The sequence below is a fragment of the Megascapheus bottae genome, chromosome 6 (genome assembly GCF_031878675.1).
Source record: "Megascapheus bottae isolate mThoBot1 chromosome 6, mThoBot2.hap1, whole genome shotgun sequence".
Taxonomy (NCBI): domain Eukaryota; kingdom Metazoa; phylum Chordata; class Mammalia; order Rodentia; family Geomyidae; genus Megascapheus; species Megascapheus bottae.
In genome coordinates this window covers 4,778,025-4,799,726 of record NC_143514.1, presented here as the reverse complement: position 1 = coordinate 4,799,726, position 21,702 = coordinate 4,778,025, and the positions used below count along the sequence as shown (strand labels likewise).

The window sequence follows — 21,702 nt, the reverse complement described above, 5'->3', positions numbered from 1 at the left end:
CCAGGATGAGGGTGAGAGCGGTGGTGTAAGTTTGGGGTGTGGCTGGGAGCCGGTGGTTCATGTCCACAGTTGTAGCTACTCAGGAGGCTGAGGCCAGCAGGGGCTGGGAATTCCACCGGTGAAAACCTGGGCCGGAGGCGTGGTTCCGTGGTGGAGCACCGACCCAGCCAGCGGGGCCAGCGCGGGGCCCCAGAGCTCAAACCCCAACACCGAAAGCGAACAAAAGCTGGTGTGGATGAGTTCTCTCCCGAGCCCGCGTGTTCCTGCGGAGGGGTGGGCGGGGTGGACGGGGGTGGGCGGGGGTCCGGCGGGGTCGGCGGGCCCCCTCCCGCTCCCGCACTCGGCCCCGGGGCCGTCAGCGGAGTTTCCAAACGGAGCCTCCCCGAAAACGCTCCAGCCCCAAACCCGGGGCCGTGTGGGGAGAGGCGGGGGCTCCTGCTGGGAAGGGGTCGCCGCGCGCCGCCTTCCTCCGCCTCGCCCTCTCCCCGCGCCCCGGCGCCGTCGGCCCGTCCTCGCCCGCTAGTCCGCAGGGCTGGGACGGGATCTCACTCGGGTGCCGGCCGCCGCCCGCGGAGGCCCGGGGAGGAGGTTCCCGCGCACCGCCGCCTGCGTCACAGCGGGGCGGGCGGCGGAGCGGGGCGGGCGGCGGCCACCCCGGGGCGGGCGCGGGGCGGCGCCGGAGGGGAGGCGGCTCGGAGCACGGCGGGGCGGAGGCGCAGGCCCGCGGGGCGGGGCGGGACGGGACGGGGCGGGGCGGGGCGGGCGCTGCGTCCCGGCCCGGAGCCCGCGGAGAGGACGAGGAGGGAGGCGCCGGCGAGGCCGCAGAGCTCCGGCCGCGCCGAAGCCCCGCGCAGCAGCCCGGCGGGTGACGCCGCCGTCGCCGCGCTCCTGGAGCCCCGCCGGAGCCCCGGCCCGCGCCCGGAGGTAAGGGCGGGGACCGCGAGGGGATGGCGGGGACGGCGAGGGGATGGCGGGGACGGCGAGGGGATGGCGGGGACCGCGGGGGGATGGCGGGGACGGCGGGGACGGCGAGGGAATGGCGGGGACGGCGAGGGGATGGCGAGGACGGCGGGGGGGATGGCGGGGACGGCGGGGGTTGGCGGGGATGGCGGGGGGATGGCGGGGACCGCGGGGGGATGGCGGGGGGCGGGCGGCCCGCCGGGGCCACGGAGCCCGATCCGCTGGGCGCGCACCGGAGCCCAGACCCGCTCGCGTCCCGCCGCCTCCGGCTGAGCCCGGGCAGGAGGGGCCGCCCGCTGGGCCAGTCGGGGTCCCTGGGCCGCCTCCGCTTCTGCTCAGGACCCGGCGAGCGCCGCCCGCCCTCCCCGCACCAGGGACCCCGGAGCCCCCAGCCCTGACCCCGCGCCGGGAACCCCCGAGCCTGGCGCCCCGGCCCTGCTGGGACGGGGACATTCGGGGGAAACGCGGTCTCGGCGGGCGGCAGCGTCGCCGCGCTCCCCGCGCGGTGAGCCCCGGAGCCGCCCTCCCGCCTCCCTCTCCGCCCCGTCTGCGGTACCGGGCGCGGAGGGCTTGGGACCCGCGTCCTCGCTCCCCGGCGGGGCCCGAGGGGACGGGAGCCCCGCGTCCGGGCCGGCGGTGGATGCCAGCCGCGCGCGGTCTCCATCCCCGGCCCAGGCCCCCGCCCTCTTCCTCCCTGCTGGTGCCCAGCCGGGAGGCAGCCAGGGGCGCGGCCTCAGGGTGCGCCCCGTGGGTGCCACGGTCTTCCCCCCCTCTGCACCCCGCCGCCCCCGGCTCCCCCGCCCTCAGATGACCCCCTTCAAGCTTAGCTCCCTCCCCCCCTGCTCCCCCTCCCCCTCCGTGCTGGGACCTCAGCGCATCAGGCCAAACGTGGGTTCAGATGCCATCAGCGCTTTCCTAGCAAACCAGTCAGGAAACCCCATCCAAAGAGATAAGAACCAATCAGTCTTGATGGCAGGGCTGGGGGGCGGGGGGGGGGGAGGCTTGGATTTTCCTTGAATGATCAAACCTGGGGCAGGAGGAGTAATAGGTAGAGGAAATCAAAGACTGCAGTAGAGTAAGGAGTGAAGCCGCAACCAAAGACATCATATTTGAACTGGTAGGTAGGTGAGGGTTTCCTAAAGCTCGGACATTAGTGGGACATGAAGGTGACATTGTGGATGACAGAGGAGAAAGAGTGCCAGGAATCTTGTTGGTCCCTTCTTGGATGGCACCATCCGCTTCATACTTGTGCATGCTCTTTTCCTTTTCTGATGGCTTGGAGAGAACCATGGAGCCCAGGTTGTAATCGGAACTTCACAGAAGTCGCTCAGATTCATAAACCCTGCTAGATGTGTGTGCAAAGGTAGCATATGAGATTTCTACACCTCTGTTATATTCAGATTTCTTTTGGCTAGCTTAAACAAAGAAGGCCAAGGGGGTAATGGAGAGCAGTTTTTGCAAAGATGGATAATTTCTAGGGTTCACTTAATAGACTGGCCACAAGGCCCTGACCCATGGTTTGGATGGGTAGCAGGCATAGTTAGCACGTTCCTTTTCTTTCTTTTTGATGTGGCTAGGGGTTAAATCCAGCATGGTCCTTGTGCTAGGCAAGTATGCTACCACTGGGCTGCATCCTAGCAATAGTGTTCATATATTAGCTTTTGCTAATGGTACTAACCTATGGCGTCTCAGATGGTGTATACATGTCATTTAGTGAAGTACATTTTCAAAGAAATAATATTTTAGTGAAAAATACATTAAGAACTAAGAAACAATAATTTCCCACTTATAGGAGGTGTGTCTTTTAAAAACAATCCAAAGTTAATATATATATATATATACACATTTTTTTTTGCCAGTATTTGGGCTTGAACTCAGGGCCTAGGCACTGTCCTTGAGCTTTCTCAAGGCTAGCGCTCTGCCATCTGAGCCACCACTTCTGGCTTTTTCTGGATATGTGGTACTGAGTAATAAAACCTGGTCTTCATGCATGCTAAGCAAGCACTCTATCACTAGGCCAAACTTGTAGCCCACCTTTAACTCCTTTTTAAGATCTAGTTTTCCTCAAATTATTGTGAGGGCTTTTAAATATTTGGTAGCATTTTTAAGTAATAGAATGAAGCTAAAGAAATAATGTAGAAACTATGACTGACAAAATTTATGTTTATAATCTCACATGGTATATTGCTATGAGATAGTCTAGTTGTCTTATATAATCCAGGCATCTAACTCAGTCTCAGGGTTTTATGACAAATTCTGAAGAGAAATGGTGCATGGGTTCACATTTTACAGAAAGAAACATCATTTGTGACTTGCCAAGCATCAAACCTCTTAGTTCCTAAATGTGAACAAGGATCCTTATTCTTAGTGGTGTGTTTTGTTCCCCAGGTGCTAGTATTGGGGCTTGAACTCACAATCCTTAGGGTTGTTTTTTTGCTCAAGGCTGGAGCTCTGTTACTTGAGCCACAGACCACTTCTGGCTTTTTGTCGGTTAATTGGAGATAACACAGACTTTCTTGCCCTGGCTGGCTTGGAACTGATCTCTCTGAGTAGCTAGGATTACAGGTACAAGCTGCTACTCCTCCTCTTCTTCTTCCTTTTGAGTTTATTCCTTCCAAGTTTATTTGGAACTTGCCATAAAGATTGTATGAATAATGGTGGTTATAATTTCCAGACTTTCCCATATTCCCAGTATGTAGCAGAGTTTGAATATTGGAGCAGGGTCATCTGTTGCTAAAACTGTCTTCTTGCTACTGATATCATTAAACAGATGATTCAAAATTCACCCTAATGCATGGTTCATACTTACCCATTAACTCCTCTCATTCCCACAGTGGAGATAGTCTTGAGGGCTGCTTCCATACACTTCCAAGAATCTTGTCCGTATCTCTAGTTCTGGGTCACTTATGGTACCAGCAAGGAAAGTCACAGAACTACATGGTTGTCCTTCCATCCTCTTAATTTTTTTTTCTAAAGGAAATTAAAATTGGCATGGGGGTAAAACATATAACTTCAAGTGCTCTCAAGTTCTTTCTGTTGTCCAGAGAAGGGCAGAGGAACTCATGTGTGGGACCTGGACCTCTTTGAGGCCTGATTTCCTGTAAGGGAGTTATAAGCAAACCTGGCTAGATGGCCGTGTGAATGAAGTGCAATGACGCACGTGAAGGACAATGCCTGTCACGTGGTAGGGCCTGGAAGGGACTAGTATCCCTGTAACTTCACACTGATGGCTTGTCTGCTGTAGGTGTATGTCACGTGCACACAGTGATTTGTCAGGGCTCTTAGTAATCCACGCTTGAAGCTGCTGTACTGAGATCTCAATCGGCTTTTAGCATCTTTAACTTTTGAGTCACATCCTTCCTTTTTTTTTTTTTTTTAAGTCTTGAATTAGAAACATGGAGACACCTTTCTGTAGTTTTTCTTTGTTCTGCTTTGTACTTTTTTAGAAGATTACCAGCAGTATTTCAGTCCATTGGAATGTGTGTGTGTGTTTTGGCAAACACACTTTTCCTGTTTCTGTCTCTCAGCCTTGCTTATCTCTCAGGGTGCCATGACAATGCCAGTATCTCTTCACTGCACACTTGGCCTGGACCACGCCCCCTACCAGCTGTCATGTGCCATCCTGAATGGCCCTCCTTCCTTAGCCTAGGCATCTCCATGTAAGTCTTTAGTTGGTCCATTTACAATTGACACATCCTGGGCCCTAAAGCTTTTAAACAAGTTTTTTCACAATTATTTCCCCAAGTAATGTCCTGTGAAAAACTGGAACTTCTTTCTTAGAAACATTAAAAAAATTCCTCTGTAGGCATTTGTCATTGGTTTGTTTTTGTTGAGATGAGCACAGTGGCTTCTGTTTCCTGAATGAAAGACAAATAATGTTTTCAGAGAGATCCTTACAGTAAGTAGGAAAGATATCTAGTTTTTTTTTCTATTGCATGATTGGTAGTTCCTTATTTTGAGGCTCGTCCATCCCCTTCTCTGCTAAGTTAATAGGCCTTACCTGTTAAATTAGCAGAGAAGTTAATTCCTAAAGTGGAGGCCAATTAGTCACCACATAAGATAGCCATGTTTCATTAATAAATTGTTTCCAGAGTGATGCAATAATTATCCCGAATCGCACCCAGATTGAGCACATCACAGCATTGAAGCAGTTGGCATGGGAGGTGGGGTAAGGAAGGGTCCAGATGGATTTCTTTAATCAGGACTGGGATTTCCTGGAGAGAAATGAACACCCCACCCCAGAAGTTGTGGTGGTGAACAGCGGCCGCTGTGCTGGAGACAGAACTGTGGAGACAGCAACCAGAAGGGACTATTCACTGCAGGCAGACCAGTCTCCTTACAGGAATGACAAGGAGCAAAAGACAAGGCAAAGGAGTGAAGCATGAGGGCTGAGCTCAGCAGCCAAGCGCCCGCCTGTCACAGGGCTAACACATCCAGGCAGTGGACTTATCCCAGAACCTGTTTTAAGGTAGTTTGGCATGAATAGATTGAAAAATCGGAACTATAAAACAAGTAAAGATTTTGGCCTAGTGGTAGAGTGCTTGCCTAACATGCACGAAGCCCTAGGTTTGAGTCCTCTGTACCACATACTTAGAAAAAGCTGGAATTGGTGCTGTGGCTCAAGTGTGACTCTAGCCTTGAGAAAGCCCAAGGACAGTGCTTAGGCCCCGAGTTCAAGCCCCAGGACTGGTGAAAGAAAGAAAAAGAATAACCTCTTTGTAGATGCCAGACATTAAAAATCCCTCAACTAAGCTGGGCATAGTGGCTCAGGCTTGTAATTCTAGCTACTCAGGAGGCTGAGATCTGAGGATTAGAGTTCAAAGCCGGCCTGGGCACTAAAGACAGTGAGACTCTATCTCCAATTAGTCACTGGAAAACTGGAAGTGGCACTGTGGCTTCAGGGGTAGGGCAGTAAGCCTTGTGCTGAAGAGTAAATTTAGGAACATTTATTGTCCTTTTTTTTTGTTTTGTTTTCTGGTGTTGATGATTGAACCACTGAGCTACAACCCTAGTTCCTGGTGACTTTTTGGGGGGGGGTCGGGGGGGGGCAGTCATGGGGCTTGAACTCTGGACCTGGGCACTGTCCCTGAGCTCTTTAGCTCAAGGCTAGTACTCTACCACTTTGAGCCACAGCTCCACTTCCATTTTTCTGGTGGTTAATCAGAACTGCAGTCCTTAGATCTCAGCCTCTTGAATAGCTAGAATTACGGGCATGAGCCACTGGCACCCAGAATTTTTTTTTTTAATAAGGACTCAGGAATGAAAAGGAAAGTTTAGCAAATTTGAAACTAATCATTGGAAAACTATTTTAAAGCTTAAGGATGCAACTGAAAATGTCCTGTAAGTATTTTATGCCAAAGAAATCCAGGAGAGTTATATTTTTCTTTAGAGAACCTTTATAAGGACCCAAAAGATCCCAAATTATTCTCATACTAGAGATATTTTGGGTAAGGCAAATCTGAGTTTTCTGTTTTGTATTTTATGGAACACATTGAGAAATGTTTCCCCCTGCCCAAGGTAAAGTATAAAGTCACTTCATGTGTTTGTTTATAGACTAGGATTCTATGGTGGGCCACAATCATTGTTTAAGGTGTGTGTGTGCGCGCGCGCGCGCGCAGTTCTGGGGCTTGAACTCAGGGCCTGAATGTTGTCCCTGACCTTTTGTGCTCAAGGCTATTGCTCTACCATTTGGGCCACAGCTCTATTTCTAGCTTTTGTGTGCGTGTGCGTGCGTGCGTGCGTGCGTGCGTGCGTGCGTGCGTGCGTGCGTGCGTGTGTGTGTGTGTGTGTGTGTGTGTGTGTATGCTTAATTGACACTGTCTCAAAGATTATCTTGCCCTAGCTGGCTTTGAACTATGATCCTTAGATTTCTGCCTCCTGAGCTGCTAGCATTACAGATGTGAACTGTGGGTGCTTGGCTGTTTAAGATATTTTTTATCCCTCTCCTTCTATTCTAACCCATTCTTGCCCACGGTAAAGGCTGTTTAGAGTCCATAATGTCACCCAATCCTAATGTCAAATCTAAAAAGCACAAAGAATAGTCAGCCTATCAATATGTTTTTGTGTGAATTAATATGATAACTTACAAATCCTCTGGAATTATACTACTTCTTGGAAGTGGTGCTGTGGCTTAAATAGTAGAGTGTTAGCCTTGAACATAGGCTCAGGGACAGCGCCCAGGCCCTAAGTTCAAGCCCTAGGACTGGCAACAATGTACTGTTACTTCTGTGTCTTTATAAAGAGGATATTTTACTGGCTCTTAAAGCGAAGCTTATATAAGCTTATCTAATTTCACATTGGCAAAATTGTTCAATTGCAATCTCCCAATGCACCCAGTACCTGTAACCCCTTACTTTCTGGATGGATATCTTTCCCTAAGCTTCACTTAGTCAACATCCTTTGAACATTTCTGTCAGTTGAGCGTGCTCTGCCATTAGCCATTCATTCTTGTGATCGGTCCATTACATATAAGTTATCAAAGAATTTATACTTCCAACCACTTGTTTATAATCCTGAGATTTCAGGGCAAGGGATATACCTTGGTGCTAGAGCACTTGCCTAGAATGTGTATGGCCTTTGCTTTGGTCCTCAGCACTGCACATATTATGCATACATGTACCAAATGTTCTATTCACAGCAAGTAGGTGAGGGTGAGGTACCTCGGTAGAAAAAGCTGGACGTGGAGCTGTGGCTCAGGTAGTAGAGCTCTAGCCTTGAGAAAGCCCAGGACAGTGCTCAGGCCCTGAGTTCAAGCCTTAGGACTGACAAAACAAACAAACAAACAAACCCAAACAAAAAAACCTCAGGGGCAGTGCCCAGGCTCTGAGTTCAGTCTGTAGGACCAGCATAAAACAACAAAAACAGCCCAGTGTGTTCAGCATCCTTCACTGGCTTGCTCCAAGTAACTCATCCAACTTTATCTCCTCTATGTTGTATTTTCACCATGTTGCCCTTTTCCTTTATGCTCAAGCCTCCAGAGGTGCTGGTCTTTGAGTATCTTTTCTCTCTCTACTATTTGGAACAGCAGTGAAGCTTTCTTGAGGGTAATTATGTGTCTTTCTGTGACTTCAGTCACATGCAAAGTGCCTGAGACAGAGCTGCCCCAGAAATTCTCCAGGCAAACATATCGGGGTATACTTTCCAGTGACATTTCTTATCTACTATCTTGGAGCACATGGCTTGTATTCTGGGAATGAGATTTGGCAGCATAATTAGAAATCATTCTTTTTAATAGAAATAACTATTTGGTGAAGAAATGATTGGAAATGAGGAAACTATATCTTTAAGTAATCATAAATTAAGAGCAAGCATAAAAAACATGATAGCAGGGTATCCTAGTAAATCTTAGGATGAAGTCTCAAAATAAGCTAAAGATATGAGAACGGCGCTGTGTGTGTGTGTGTGTGTGTGTATGTATGTGTGTGTATGTGCATATGTGCGTGTATGCACAAGCCAGGCCTAAGGCTTGAATTCAATGCCTGGGTTCTGTCCCTGAGCTTTTATGCTCAAGGCTAGGCCTCTCCCACTTTGAGCCACTGTGCCATTTCCAGTTTTTTGGTAGCTGGAGTTAAGTAAGCATCTCACAAACTTTCCTGCCGAGGTGGCTTTGAACTACAGTTCTCGGATCTCAGCCACCTGAGTAGCTAGGATTACAGGCCTGAACCACCAATGCCTGGCCTTTCTATGTATTTAAGAACATGTCATAATTAATAAAAATTGGTCCGTAGTCTCTCAAGTCTCTTAGAGGTTTATAAAAATTAGAAACATATTACAGAGGCTTCTTTTTGTTGGTACATGAGAAAAATGTAACATAAATCCAACTTCTGGGAAATCTTATAAAAGATTATTTAGTCAATAATGGCATGATTGTTTTGAAGCCTTGAAGTTTGACTTCATTAGGAAAGCACTGTCAGGCGGATTTATTTTACTTTCCGTGACATTAGCAAGGTCAGTATAAAGTGCTACTCATTTAAAGTTAGGGAACCCTGACCAATGCACGCAGCCTTCTAGTCAATGCCCAGCTATGCAGGTTATTTTGAAAAGCTAGTATCTGTCTGCAAGGGCATGAGAGGTCAACATTTCTATAGTGATGGGCCAAGTACCTTGGTCTTAAAGCAAAGATTTGAAGACCTCAGCCTAGGAAAATTAATACAGTGAAAGGAAACAGGCAAAACAAAGCAATTAAATTAATTGAAGGAATGTGTAGGGTGGGACCTTTGAGGAAAAATTATCAAGCAGACAATCTACGTAAATATACTTGATTTTTGGAGGTTTTATTTTCATCGCTATACCACCAGGGGTTAGAAAAGTGCACAACATATAACAAAAGGCCAGTAAATGTTTTCTGAATGAATAAATGCATGATAAATTCAAGGTGGAGAAAGACTGTCATTATCACAGAAATAAACTGTTCATAGGAGGTTGGTACTGGATAATTTGTAAACTGTTAGGAAAAATATTTGGACAAACAAATTGCCAGCAAAGTTTTATTTAGGTCTCAAATACAGAAAGGTTTCTGGTGGGCCCATCAAAAAATGTGGCTTCAAGGTTGCTAGTAGACTTTTTTTTTTTTTTTAAATCACAGCTCCACTCTGCTCTGCTATTGTGTTCTTTCAAAAGGAGTTACTAGAAGCCAGGAAATTAAGCTTCTATTTATTTGTTGAAATTATATTTTTTTATTATCTCTAGGTAATTGTACAAAAGAGTTAGCATTCAACATTTCAGTTTGTAAGTAATGCATCTTGATCACTCACCTATTCCAATCATTCCCTCCCTCAGTTTCCTTAGTTTCCTAGGATATTAAGTTCTTTAACATTTTTTTCTTCTACATATTTTATTGGCATCAACAAGCTGTACAAAAGAGTTTCATTTTGACCTATCTGTATATGCACGCAGGGTGTACTGATCAAACTTCCTCCCTTCGTCATTCTCCCTTCTCCCCCTACCCTTTCTCCCTCATTCCATACCAACCTCAACAAGCTTTGTTCCATTTTCACACATGAAGGTAAAGTATTTTGACTATATCAGTGCTCCTTCATCCTCTCTATCCCTCTGGATCCCACGTCCTGACAGGACCTGTTTTGCATTCTTCTCATTTTTTTCCCCCTTTGGTGTATGCTAACTGTTCAGAGGTTTCCCTGTGCTATTTTACTTATGCATACGTAGTATTGTTACCAGATTGATCTGGTTTACTCTTCCTTTCCCCCATCCACTAGACTTGACTGACTTAGCCATCCAACAAAAGATAAAGTCCTTTCTCCATTATAATTAATTTAAAAATAGCTTCAGCATTTTTACCATATATATATATATATATGTAGATTATAAAAATACTTTGGTGGTAGGTCCTGTCCTAGATCTGTTTAGATAGCTCTTCCAACTTTGTCTTAGTCAAGGAAAAGTCCTTCATTTCATTTGTGTGTTGAGATCATTGGCTTTATTTCTTAGCCATTCTCATTTTAGATTTCTTTGTGTTGTACAATCACAGCTTGGTGATTGCCAGCTGTGTCTGAAAACATGATGACCATGTACTGTTTGGCTCCATGGGGAAAGATTCTCAGAGCGTGAGCCAAACTAACACTGCTTCCGAGTCACCTGTTCGATCTAATATGTGGACCTACACATCTGCATGTCACATGTCCTGTCTTATTTAGCATATTTTCCTTTAAAAGGTGCAGCAAGATGTGCTGTCCCGTTCACATCCTGTGGTGTGATTGTGAGCACAGGAGTTGCCCTCCTTTTGAGGCTGTAGAGTTCCATTGTTTTCATTGTTTCTTTCCAGCTGGCAGTGATCTTGCCTATAGTGTTTACCACTGTGACATGCCTGTTTTCCTAAGGACCTTCTTTTCCCCTAAGATTCTTGTTATACTACAAATTATTTGTTATACTACATTATTTGTCGTATTTGGTGTTGTATCTAGGAAAGATGTAGGCATTGTGATCATGTATAAAGTGTAACTGCTACTATCTTATTAGTGCAGTTGTCATCTCTAAATGTGTGGCATATGACAAAATAGCCTACTTGGTTACATACTTCCTAATGAGCCTATGCAGATACATCATATCAGTCCAGTGGTCTAGATGATGAGGAATGACTGCTGTCCTCAGGGGATTTGTGGGTGAGGCAAACAATGCATGCATATCACATATTTAAGGAGCGCATAAATCCCATGTTGCAGATGGTTAGAAAAAAGCTTACCAGCAGGGCACTGATGATTCATGCCTGTAATCGTTAACTACTCAGGAGGCTAAGATCGAGAGCTGGAGTTTGAGACCAGCCTGGGCAAGAAAATCTGTGACTCTTTTCTCCAATTATTCGCCAACAAGCTGGTAGTGAATCTGTGGCTCAAATGATAGAGCACCAGTCCTGAGTGAAAAAGCTAAGGGACTAATGCTCAGGCCCCGGGTTCAAGTCTTAGTGTCGCTAAAAATATAACACTCCTCCTCAAACAGAAAAGCAAAAGATAAGTAACAGGAAAAGAAATATAGTCATGATGAGTTAACAGATAAAGAGTCTCACAAAGAACTGGGAATAACAAAAATAGAAAATCTAAAATGGAGCTGGAGGCGGTGGCTCATGCCTATAATCCTAGCTACTCAGGAGGCTCAGATCTGTGTATCAAGGTTCAAAGCCAGCACAAAAGGACCTGAGACTCTTATCTCCAATTAACCTCTAGAAAATGGGAAGTAGACTTGAGTTGAAGAGCTCAGGGACAATGCCCAGGCTGAGTTCAAGCTCCAAGACCCACCAAAAAAAAAAAAAAAAAAAAAGGGCCGGGAGTTTGGCCTAGTGGTTAAAGTGCTTGCCTAGCATGCATGAAGACCCAGGTTCGATTCCTTGGTACCACATACATAGAAAAAAGCCGGAAGTGGTGCTGAGGCTCAAGTGGTAGAGCTCTAGCCTTGAGAAAGTCCAAGGACAGTGCTCAGGGCCTGAGCTCAAGCCCAGGACTGGCAAAAAAAAAAAAAAAAAAAAAAAATCTAAAATGGATAGGCTTAACAGCAAATTAGAGAAACAAATAGAAATATATCAATAGTAAATGTGCAATCTGAAGAATAGAAAGAAAAAACCGTTGAAAACACTAGATAGAGCCTCATTGACATACAGAACAATATCAAGAGTATAGCAGTGGTTCTTTCTACAGGCAGCGTGAGGCGACCCTGGGAGATACTTTGCTATTCTTTTGACCCAGCCAGTTGGGGCAGCAAAGTCCATGAGACTGTCTCCAGGTAAGCACCAGACATTGTGCAAAAAGAAATGTATTCTTCACCTGACGAAAGTAACTGTAAGTCCTTTGTATATCACCTTTATAATATCAATAAAAAATAAAAATTCCCCCAGTTTGATGAAAACTATAAATTTACACATGCAAGAAGCATATCACAGTAGGATAAGTACACTGTTAGCTATCACCGCAGACCAATCTCTGGAAACCGAGGATAAAAAGGAAATTATGAAAGCAGTTATGTGAAATAAAAAGTCAAAACAAGGTAGCAGCAACACAAATGGAGATAAAAAGCTGGGCACTGGTAGCTCATGCTTGTAATCCTAACTACCCTGGAATCTGAGATCTGAGGATCACAGGTCAAAGCCCGCTGAAGCAGGAAAGTCCATAAGACTCCTCTCCAATTAACCACCATGAAGCCTGAAGTGGAACTGTGGCTCAGAGTGCTAGAGGGCTATCTTTGAGGAAAAGCATTCAAGGACAGGTCCAGGCCCTGAGTTCAAACCCCACAACTGACCAAAAAACAAGAAACAAAAGCAAAAACAGATGTTTAAAGAAAATAAAAATATGATAAATGAAATTATTGTTGGAATCTTAAAAATGTATTCTCTGGGGCCGGGAGTTTGGCCTAGTGGTACAGTGCTTGCATAGCATGCACGAAAACCTGGGTTCGATTCCTCAGTACCACATACATAGAAAAAAAAGCTGGAAATGGTGCTGAGGCTCAAGTGGTAGAGCTCTAGCCTTGAGAAAGCCCAAGGACAGTGCTCAGGCCCTGAGCTCAAGCCCAGGACTGGCAAAAAAAAAAAAAAAAATGTATTCTCTGAGCGAGACACCAGTGGTTCATGCCCATAATCCTAGCTACTCAGGAGGCTGAGATATGAGGATCGAGATTCAAAGACAGTCTGTGAAAATTATCTTCAGTTAATCTCAAAAACTGGAAAAGGTGCTGTGGCTCAAGTGAAAAGAGTGCTAGCCTTGAGCACAAAGAGGCTCAGAGACAGTGCTGCATAACTGACAAAAGAAAAAAATTCTCTGGACACAGTAGTATTGAAACCATTAACTATATAAGTAGAAATGCATCAACAACCTATAAATAAAATGGGAAACTTCTGTTTATCTTTGGTCCAAAATCAAGAGAATCTAAGATATTTGAAACAGTGATAAAAAATGAAGCATTAGGGTTGGGAATGTGGCTTAGTGGTAGAGTGCTTTCCTTGCATGTATGAAACCCTGGGATCCATTCCTCAGTACCATGCAAACAGAAAAGGCCAGAAGTGGCACTGTGGTTTAAGTAGTTGAGTGGTAGCCTTGAGCAAAAGAAGCTCAGGGGACAGTGCCGAGGACCTGAGTTCAAGCCCCAGGACTGGCAAAAATAAAATTTAGCATTACTATGAACAAGAAAAACTTGATTTGTCTTGGCCAAGTGGCTCACAGCTGTAATCCCAGTTACCTGGGATCTGGCAATCAGGAGAATCATTTCTTTTTAACCACAAGAAGCTAAATTAAACTACAAAATATAGATGGAGAATGATTGTTGTCCTTAATGTACTATGTTGTCTCTCAAAAAAAAATAGATGGAAATAATAGAATAAGTGGTAGAGTCAATGAAATGTAGAATGGCTAAAATGAGTCAAATATTTAAAAAGACTAATGAATCTGGAAAAATCCATAAAAATATTTTGAAATCTTGAGAGAAAAGTCCAAGTTACCAAATCAGAAATCAAAGACAAGTGCCACTATAGATCCTCGGGTAGGGAGGAAATATTGTGAAAGGTGTGCATGCTTGATACAGTTTGATAGTGTAAATAGGGGGGAAAAATCCCTGAAAAACGTAAATGACCTAGTTAGATAAATATAAATAAATTAATAAATGCCAACAAGGAAAGCTTCACACAAAGGGGCTTATATCCAAGAATGCAAGGTTGGCTTGACCCTCAAAATGATCACTTACTGTAATTCATCATATTGAGTGATCATATGGATTTTCCTCCCTTCTTATCTCAGTGGATGTACTTAGCATCCTGAAAGGGTTTCTCATAGCAGAGCCACCTGTAATTACATGTTGCCTGTCCTCTTCACTTGACAGTTTTTCCTACATTGTGAGTATGATCAACAGAGCCTGCTATTTTTGAACTAATGAACTAGGAGGCAAGGAGCAAATCGGTTACAACTGATTATTTCTTGCATTCTTCAACTTGTGGATGCCACAGCCTGAATTTTATAGATGAAAAGCAAACCTTTTGGTGCTGTCTAGATGATGTGTCAAGCATGTTCAGAATAGAGTCTCATATTCTAGCTTGGCTTTTTCACTCATGGCTACCAACTGAGCCATACCTCTAGCTTGTTAAGTTTTGGAGATTAGTCTCTCAGATTCACTTTATTGCTCCAAACTTGGAACATGATGTCAGAGTGCAGGAATGTCTTTAAATAGTGTCAGGTGAGCATATAGCCTTAGTAACAACCACATCAAAGTGGAAGTGTCACACACACACATTTTCCTGAGACACAAAAGTGTGTGTCAAGTTATTTTGCTTGTTTCTTTTCTGTTATTTGTAATTGTGAAACCTAGCAGGTTTTCCGAGCAGGAGAACTAATTGACCCTTCTGAAAGGCACATTTACGTTGATGAAAAAAATAAGTAACAGTTTCTCTCTGGATAAAACGTACAATAAGTAAACCTTACAGCTTTATACTGAGAAAAGTCCAAACTAAAAATAATTTTTCATTCTCACCAGTAATTTATTCTACCTACTACTTAAAGACAACCTTATGTCAATGTTATTTTTCATGTAAATCATGTAAGCCAATCAGGGTGAATGACAGTTCTAAAGGGTTTTTATTTTAATTTTTAATACAATTTTATTGTTATTATTAAGGAATTATAGAGTGGCTACAATTCCATAAGTCAGGTAAAAAAAATAAAATTCTTCTTAGATAGTGTCACCTTGCTTTCTCAGTTTCTCCCTCTTGTCCCTGCCCACAAATTGTATAATTCATTTATAATGCCCCTGAATGAAATGACTTCGTTTGTTCACCATTTCTTTCTCCATTTCTGTGTGCTTTTAGCTTTAATGATAAAAAAACTCGAAAGCATGTTAAAGTCAGTGCTTCTAGTCTCATTTCAAAGTGTAAAATGTATTCACGCGTGGATATGGTAGGTCAAAACTATTATATGATAATTTTTTTTACTACGGATTCCTTATTAACTTCCCAGTGTTAATATCAGTCTGTGATTGTTTCAAATTATAGTTTGCATTGTTACCACAAAAAGCAAGCACTGTTCGTATTAAAATTCATCAGAACTGGGAGTGAGGTGCAGTGGTGGCCACACTTGCTTAGCATGAGTGAAGACGTGGGTTTGATTCCAGAACCACAAGAACAGATCTGAACAAAAACTTACCGGAAAAATAGGACATTCCATGATTTCACACAATTTAGCACTACCTAAAATTTACAACCACTAAAGAAATGTTATCATTCAATGTTGTTGAGTACGTCTCAACTCTTAAAATTTTAACTATCTGATGTATGAGATAAAAGATTAGGTCTGGGAGTGTGACCAGTGGTAGAGTGCTTGCCTAGCATATGTGTGAAGTCCTGGGTTCAATTCCTTAGTACTATATACGCAGAAAAAGCCAGAAGTGGGACTGTGGCTCAAGTGGTGCCTTGCACAAAAGAAGCTCAGGGACAGTGTCCAGGCCCTGAGTTCAAGACCCAGGGCTGGCAGAAAGGGGCACGGGGTGGGGAGGAGAGTGGATTAATACATTCCAGTTAAATAGGCATCTATTGGAGAATAGTCGGATGAACGAAAATGCCTCTTAACAGCTTTCTCCGATTGTACTATATACCATTTCACTTACACAGCCTACAAGCAAGTGAGTTTTAATATCATAAAATTATATGACTTTCACATCATCATAATGTAATTTGGGAACATTTTTGCCACCCCAAAAAAGAAACCTGTACCCACTAACTGTCACTCCACCCTTCTCCTTCCTTGCTCAAGGAAATCAACAATCTATTTTTGGTTTCTGTAAAATTTCCTATTCTGGTAAGTGGTATTATGCAATATACTGTTTTTTGTTATTAGCTTCCCTCACTCTGCATAAATTTGAAGTCTGTGCTGCAGTGTGTGTCACACTCCCTTCTTTTAAATAGCTGGTAGCATGACCTACTGCATTTTGTTCATTCACCACTAGACTTTTGGCCATTTCCACTCTGACTGTTTGGAACTATAAAGATTCACATATACTTGTCATGTGGACAAATATTTTCATTCCTTTTGGGTAGATACGTACAGAAGTAGAACTGCAAACTGGTATGGTGGCAATGTATTTGTTATTCTGGTGTAGGTGAGGTATAATCTTGCATCATGTCTGCAACTAGAATAAAATCAGGGCTGAGGTATTTTAATGAGATTCATCCAGATGGCTTATTCATCATTGTCAAGAATGTTGATTAAATTTCATGTTTTATAGATTGTTTTCATGTTTATTTACAAGATGTTCTTTTTTTTTTTGGTGGGTCTTGAGGCTTGAACTCTGGCCTGGGCTCTGTCCCTGAATTCTTCAGCTCAAGGCTACCGCCCTACCCCTTGAGCCATAGCCTCACTTCCCAAGATGTTCTTATAATGCCCAACTCAACCTCTTTACACTTTGGGTAAAAAGTTCTGGTTAGGAAATATTGAAAGGGTGAATTTAAAAGCGGATTAGGAAGCTGTTATTATTTCAGTTTCTTGTTCTCAATAGCCTGAATACTGATGGTGAATTCCAAACTTGTGTATTGTACATTTTTTTTAATGTAGTACGTTGAAGGAGGAAGAATTTTACAGATTCTCACATTCTAGATGTTTGTATGTGCTTATTAGCACTAGAAAAAGGGAATTACAGCTATTTGTGTGGCATTAATCTTTGTGGAAGGAGAGAGAGAAACTTCTGAAAAGTGAAACATTTTTCCCTGGTTAACATTTCTGGAACAATTTACTCCTTGCAGGGGTTTGAGGTGGAGGATATCTTTGGATACATTGTACATTACATCTGTTATAATCTTTTTAGGCCTATTTTTTGAGATACTGTCAGCTACAGACCTGGCAGAAAGTCCCATCTCTTGAAATTACCCAGGCAATGTCCCCATCTTCCTTTATTTCATAGTGAAAGCATTTATGTACTGAGGTGTTTTCCTATATCACAGGACAAACTCCTGGAACCCCAGAACCTACTTATAGTTTTTCAAACAAGTAGGAAGCTATAAGCACAGTGGTACCTGAGAAAGAAACTCCTTGACCAAAAAGATAGGAAATGCAAATAGCTACTGACACACAAACAGAGCAGACAGAGATACAAGAAACCTGTGGGGCAATTCCTGTCTACACTGAAAAGAATACCAATGCAGATACATATACTCACACACTCGCTGCAGGCAAAACACAAGACTTTTTTGAACTCAGTTCAAAAAAGGATAATTTCTCAGGATAATTTTCCAGAAGTTAAACATGACCCTTAATAAAATGAATGTGTTAAAGTTTTATGTAACTCATAAATGAGGGAGTCAGTTGGATGACATATGGGTTCAAAGAGAATCTAAGGCATTATTTTTCAGAAGTATATCTGAATAATATTGCCATGTTAGATAGGAAAAATGCTTCACAGAGATGCAAATTGAAATGTATTGAGCTTGCTTGCTTGCTTTCTCTCCCTCCCTCCCTCCCTCCCTCCCTCCCTCCCTCCCTCCTCTCTCTCTCTCTCTCTCTCTCTCTCTCTCTCTCTCTCTCTCTCTCTCTCTCTCTCTCTCTTTTTGGCTAGTCCTGGGCTTGGGCTCAGGGCTTGAGCACTGTCCTTGGACTTTCTCAAGGCTAGCACTCTACCACTTGAGGCTCAGTACCATTTCCGGCTTTTTGCTATGAATGTGGTACCGAGGAATCAAACCTAGGCCTTCGTGCATGCTAGGCAAGCACTCTCCCACTAGGCCAAACTCCCGGCCCTGTATTGAGTTTTCTACTGGACAAAAATGTAAGGGATTTAATCAGAAATAATAAACAGTTCAACAAAGGGCATATTTCCTTAAATAATCCTTGGCTAAATTGGCCAAGTACTTTTTTGCCTCATTCCAAGTTTTCGGTGACTTTTAAATAGTGCGTATAGAGCAGGTCTCAAGAGACTTTGCAGTCTAAAATTATTGACAACTCCACAGGCCTTTCTCTAGGTTTTTTTTATATAGATATGTACCTTATTAAAAATTTTAAATGGGTCTGCTGGGCTCAGTGGCTCACACTTGTAACCATAGCTACTCAGGAAGCTGAGATCTGAGGATCAAGGTTCAAAGCCAGCCTGGGCACAAATGGACCCCACACTCTTATCACCAATTAACCTCTAGAAAATGGGAAGTGGGGCTTGGCTCCAGCGTAGGAAGGTAGCCTTGAGCTGAAGAGCTCAGGGACAGTGCCCAGGAGGAGTTCAAGCCCTATGACACAGAGAAAAAAAAAAAATTAAAATGGGCCTGGTACTAGTGACTCATGCTTATAATTACTCAGGAGTCTGAGATCTGAGGATTGAAGTTTGGAGCCAACCACAGCGGACAAGGCTGTAAGACTATCTCTAGTTAAGTACTAAAAATAAATAAAAAGCTGGAAGTAGAGCTATGGTTCAGTGGTAGAGTGCTAGCTTTGAACAACAAAAGCTCAAGCACAGCTCCCAGGCCTATGCTCAATTCCCAGGCCCAGCACTCACACAAACACGCAATTAAAATGGATAGATGTTTATTTAAAAATAGTGATAAGGGAACCAAAGAGACACCTATCAAAGGAAGAAGTTAAAATGGCAAAACAACATATGAGAAAATGCTCATCATCCATGGTCATAAAGGAAATGCAAATAAAAACAACCTTAAGATACCACCTTACCCCAAACAGAATGGCCAATATTCTGAACCCAGACTGCAACAAATGCTGGCGGGGTTATGGAGAAAGAGAGGCCCTATTGCACTGCTGGTGGGAATGTAAACTAGTACAACCATTCTGGAAGGCAGTTTGGAGGTTCCTGTAAAGACCCTATGACCCAGCCATACCACTCCTGGGCATCTACCCTAAGCATTGTAACACAGAATATTATAATGACACATGTTCAGCTATGTTCATTGCTGCACTACAGATGAAGAAATACAAAAAGTGTGGTACATATATACAATGGAATTTTACATAGCCACCAGACAAGATAAAATAATGGCATTCACTGGGAAATGAATGAAACTAAAGTGAATCATGTTAAGTGAAATAAGTAAAGACCAAAGGAACAAAAGGTGCATGGTCTCCTTGATATGAGGATATTATATCTAAACAAATAGTACAAGAGCGAGGATTCAATAGTTGGGTACTCAAAGTCATTGACACAATCTAGGAGATATAAATATAACTACATAGACATGTAAATCTATGATGGGATATATATTCTATAGACATAATGATATATAGATCAATATGTATGTGACCTACAAACTTTCAGCTTAATTTTAATCTTGTTCCTAAATCTATGTGCCAATGATTTCATATAGAGATTCCATTCTTGAACACTCGTTTGTTAAACCTGACATTTGAAATATGATGAAAAAATCAGTATTAATAAAATCTTTTAATAAAAATTGGCGAGGAGTTTGGCCTAGTGGTAGAGTGCTTGCCTAGCATGCACAAAGACCTGGGTTCGATTCCTCGGCACCACATACATAGAAAAAAGCTGGAAGTGGTGCTGAGGCTCAAGTGGTAGAGCTCTAGCCTTGAGAAAGTCCAAGGACAGTGCTCAGGCCCTGAGCTCAAGTCCAAGACTGACACCAAAAAAATTAATAATGAAGGTATTTGCTATTAGTGCAAATAATGTATATATATATATTTTTTTTCTTTTTTTTTTGGCCAGTCCTGGGGCTTCCACTTGGCCTAGGCACTGTCCTTGGACACTTTTTGTTCAAGGCTAGTGCTCTACCACTTGAACCACAGTACCACATCTGGCTTTTTTCTGTGTATGTGGTACCGAGGAATTGAACCCAGGGCTTTGTGCATGCTAGGTGAGCACTCTACCACTAGGCCAAACTCCCTGCCCAAATAACATTTCTATGGAAATATGTTATGTTTCCATGGAAACGAGTACATTTTTTCAAAGCAAGTAGAGTGTGAAGCTGCAGAAGTTATACAGATTTCTTTCATATCTGGCAGGCAGTCTTGTTACCACCACCAGTCCTGTGCTTGCCAGAAAATTGATTCAAGGGGCAAATAGTGCTTTGTAGTTTAGGAAAATAGTTTTTCCTCACTAACTGCCCTCAGATAAGCACTGTGTATGCACACACATGCAACACACGCACATGTGCCTGTGTGCCTATGTACCTGACTTAGGGCTTCATCTCAGTCCATGGGTGCTTTTCCTGATCTTTTTTGCTCAAAGTTAGTGTCTACCACTTGAGCCACAGTTCACTTCTGGCTTCTGTTTGTGGTAGCTAATTGGAGATAGCGTCCCAAGGACTTCCTGCCCAGGCTGGCTTTGAACCATGATCTTTAGATCTCAGCCTCCTGATTAGCTAGCTTTACAGACATGAGGCACTGGTGCCCAGCTCAAAGACACACTTTGACAGAAGAGTTGTAGCAGCAAAATGGCAGCACGGGTCCAGTTAGGAGCCTCCCATGGCCTGCTGGTGAGAAGTGGTTAGCTTCTCCATCTCTTAATAAAGGTTTTTGATAGCGTGGCTGACAGTAGATGTGGACATAAGAGAAGGAAGCAATGTTGACTCCAAGATTCTAAACCAAGTACTTAGTACAAGGATGCATTTCCTATTTACTGATTGTGGGAATAGTGGAGTAAAAGGAATTTGTCTCTTTGAGTGATGGCTTAAGTTTTTTATTGTCCGGGTAATGTACAGTTACATCCATAAGGTAGTAAATACATTACTTCTTGAACCTTGTTGCCCCTTCCCTTGTTTTCCTCCCACTTTCCCTTCCCCCATTCCCTCCCACTCATTATTTTTTTCTCCTTACCTTCCTTTTTCAAATAAACCAATAAATATATATACCATATACCAGGTACCACATTCAGATACAGTAAGAATGTGAGATAAACCATAAGGGGAAAAGAAGAGAAAAGAAAATGGCTTCACAGAGTGCATTAAGAACAACAATCACAAAGATAAACCTCTTGTTTCCATATCTGGAGTTCGTTTTGCTTAGCCTCATTCTATATGGCCATACATGACTGCTTAGTTGTTGAAATATCTCTTAAGCATTCAGTGGGAAATTTCCTTTGTATCCTTCAATGCTTCTTTCGGCAAGAGTGAATAAAAGTTATCTATGTGTTTCAGTGTCTGGAATACACTGTTCCAACTCTCAAATTTAATTTGGCTGAGTATGGAACTACTGATTGAAAACTACTTCCACTAAAAATTGTCAATTAAAAAAAAAATCACCTGTGATTCAGTATTACTGTTGAAAAGTATCATGCTGATTTGTTTGTTTATAGTACGCTTTTACTCTCTGTAACCCCAGA

General features: G+C 43.4%; 1 protein-coding gene across 1 annotated transcript in view; it reads left to right on the top strand.

The window, feature by feature from the left end:
- Positions 1–798: 798 nt before the first annotated feature.
- Lrrc8c (leucine rich repeat containing 8 VRAC subunit C) overlaps positions 799–21,702 on the top strand; it is a 64,538-nt gene continuing 43,634 nt past the window's right edge. Inside the window, exon 1 of the mRNA XM_090334128.1 lies at positions 799–924. The gene's annotated coding sequence lies outside the window, so the exon portion shown is untranslated. The remainder of the gene's footprint in view (positions 925–21,702) is intronic.